Raw genomic sequence first — 3589 nt, 5'->3', positions numbered from 1 at the left:
AGGCACCCCCTTAAACTACATTGCTTGTAATACTCATCTAAGTAAAGGTCCTGTTTTCTGCAACTATATAATGCCACCCAGAGTCTTGTTCACCACCTTGCTGCACCTTCTGCAGAGGCTTTACGTAGGACCTTCATATAGAATCACCTAACACATCCTTGTTGGCGAGGATGCTAACACGTGGTTGTTCCTGCGGCCCAGAGTGAAGACAGCTGAGCACTGAGGTTGAACAGGCCGGCTCCATCCAACTCAAGAGCCAACCCCTCCCTTCAAAGGACATTTTATGGGTTCTTCCCTTTTCCGAGTATTTCATAAATGTCAAAGATATATAGTGTTTACTTACTAAAATACTTGCCCTGGTGCTTAAGGGGAAACAATAAAAGAGGTAAAGAAAAAAAATCCTAAGAATCAGTATTGTTAAAAGGAGATGGTGAGCAGAATCCTGTTTATTCAGACAGAATCTGAAGACGAGATGGACCTAAGAAAGTATCCACTTCCCACTTGATTTCTCCTGCAAAACCCCCAACTTGGCCTTTGTGTAAATTCCTACAATGATGGAAAACACACCACCTCAAAAAGCAACAGATTCTTTATCAGAAAACTTAAATTATAATCATGTTCTGCCTCCTTATAAGCTCACCCACTAATGTCCTCCTCCTAGGACAGTCCTATAAGTATGTGAAGACTGCTATTTCTCCAGGCAAGTCTTCATTTCAGGCTACAGGGCCTTTGGGATTCCTTAAGCGCCCCTCACGGGCCATGGACCCAGGCCTTGACTTGTCATTCCCCCACGGACCTGCCCCAGCCTACCCACATTCCTCCTAAAGCATGTTGCCCAGAAATAAAGAGAATACCCCAGTGTGTCATGGCAAGTAGAGCTGGAGCCCAGTGGGCCATTACCTTCCCCGATGGGGAATCTTATATCTACGGAAGCAACGACTGTGCTCTGATCAGACCACATTAGGAATGGGTATTTATTGGCGTTCATCTTACCATGATTTGGCCTCAATATGTAGACATATTAGATCTGAGAAAGTTATTTGGGTTAGATTTGACATAGCTTTTCGTTTTTTAGGAAGGTGCCAAAAACTACATGTCAATCATTGTTCTGAGAATTTATTACGTGAAGACACTACGTATTATCTACCAGCTTGGAGGCTGCAAAGACTCACCATAATCTGTATGGTCTTTCCTTTTGGTAAGCGCTGTAAATTCACTTCTGTGAAGCGCTCTTTTGTTCTCTTGAGAACATGGGGCCATTGTGAGGCCATTGTATTACTACCAGCCAGAATTGTGACACTGAAGGCGTCCACAGTTGTGCCGAGTAGAGTAGTCATTAAAACAGCAAATAAGTTTTGCAAGTAGGAAAAGTGCTGGTAGGAAAAGTGCTCCAAGATGTACTAAGTGAAAAAACAGATGTAGAAGTATTTATAGTATGAAACCTTATATACAGGCTGATATATGCTTAGAAAAAACCTGTCATAGAGAATTCACAAAAATGGACTAGCCATTATGCTTAGGGACAGAAACTGTTGAGAAAGGGATATTTATTGTTCATCCATTTAATACATTTTGGTAGTTTTCATTTTTAAGACATGTGCATGTATATTACTTTTTAAATATCAGCAAGGGTTATCTGAGTGTGGAAGTTGGACCATTTTTATTTCCTACATACTTTTCTGTGTTTAAAGGTGTATAAATGAATGTGTGCTTTTAAAAAAAGACAATGGTGATAATGGCTTCTTAGGGACTGGGCAATTATTGCTGTCTTTTGTTTTCTCTTTTTTCTTTTCTGAATTATCCAAGGTTTTTATAAAGAGCATGTGATAATACCTATATAACCAGAAAAAAAGAGTCATTAAAATAACAACAAAAAAATCTAGTAGGCAAGGTATTTGTATTTAAAAAAAGACCAAAATCAGGGCTGGCCGAATGGCACGTTGATTTAAGAGCTCGCTTGGGAGCACGAGCTTTGAATTGCAGGGCCGCCGGTTCAGATCCCACATGGGCCAGTGACACTGCGCCCTCTACAGCTAAGATGGTGAACAACAACTTGACCTGGAGCTGGACTGCCGTGAGTTGCCGGCGATGGTGTAGGCTGCAGCCCCTGCTGCAGTGGGCTGCTGTGAGCCACCATAAGCGGCCGTCCAATGGCCGGCGAGTGACTGCCTCACCCGGGAAGGGTACAATGATAATACCAACGTGGGCCAGTGAAGCAACATCCTCCACAACTAGACTGAAGAACAAAAGGATTTATCTGTTCCCCTTCCCCGATTCCCCAATGCTGTTCCCCTCCCCCAATTCCCCAATAAAATCTTTTTTTAAAAAAAGCAGGTTGGCTGCTATACCCTGAGTTTGGGTTGACATAGCCATTAAATTGCTGATAAAATTATAGAACCAAAAAATGATTTGCATCAAAGAAGAATTGCTATAACAGGGAAGACCCAAAAGCATTCCTCCTCAAATGATTTCTTACCACCTTTCTGCATGAAGCGACTCAGACTCAGCATATAGTTTATGCTCACAGTTTTTCTAATAGTTGACTAAAGCCTTTTCCATCCTCTGTTACCAGGCCTCAGAACACATGTCTGAGTTGAAACAAGGAAGGGTGGTTGCCAGTTTTAGCAAATAAAAATACAGGACACTTGGTTAAATTTGAATTTTGGATAAACAAAAAAAATTTTTAAATATCAATGTTACATGCAATATATAAAAATTATTCACTGTAGATCTGAGATTTAAATTTAACCAGGCATCCTGTGTTTTATCTGGCAGCCGAAAATCAAGGGTAATGGGCTGCTGCATGGGACATCTATTCCAGGCCAACCTATGTTAACCTGCTCACAACCTCCTCTGGCAGTGCCTAGTTGTGCATTTCATATTCCCCCTTACCGAAAAACACCCCCACTGCCACACACACACACACACACACCCTTAGCTTATATCTATGCTGAATGTTCTACCCTTCCTTCTCCTACATATTTCCCAGGATCCTAGCCCACTACTCAGAAGAGCTGGCTTGAGTTGGCCGCTCACTGCCTAACAACAATTAGGATAAAAGTCCCCACCCCACGCCATGTCTCTTTCAAGTCAACAAGCCTTTAGAAGCAAACCACTGGAACTAAACAGCATAATCAGAAGCTGATCTAGAATCACGACTGAATCCAACAGCTGCAAATCCTTATCCATGATCATTTCTCTATCTGAATGTGAAGTAAATAATCCATTGACAATTTGATTTTGCCATTAAAAACATCTTAAGAAGAGATCCAAGATGGCAACGTACATAAACACTGTGCCTGCTTCCTTCCGTGAACACATTAAAATTACAACAAAATTATGGCACAACCAATCTGGAGAACCATCTGAAGTCTGGCTGAACAGAAGTTTTATAACTAAGGACCTAAAGAAGCCACGTCGAGACTGGTAGGAGGGGCAGAGACACGAAACCAGCTGGCCCAAAACCTCTCGGTGGTGGTTGAGAACCAGGGTGCTATCTTGGCCATGAAGGTTCCCCTTGGAGGAGCAAAAAACACCGGCCTCCCCAGCTCAGAGTACTGGTGCCGGGAAGAAAAGCCCCTATATCTGA

Source organism: Hipposideros armiger, unplaced genomic scaffold (genome assembly GCF_001890085.2).
Source record: "Hipposideros armiger isolate ML-2016 unplaced genomic scaffold, ASM189008v1 scaffold_447, whole genome shotgun sequence".
Lineage (NCBI taxonomy): Eukaryota > Metazoa > Chordata > Mammalia > Chiroptera > Hipposideridae > Hipposideros > Hipposideros armiger.
The sequence above is the reverse complement of the archived record's forward strand: the minus strand, read 5'-3'. Positions refer to the sequence as shown.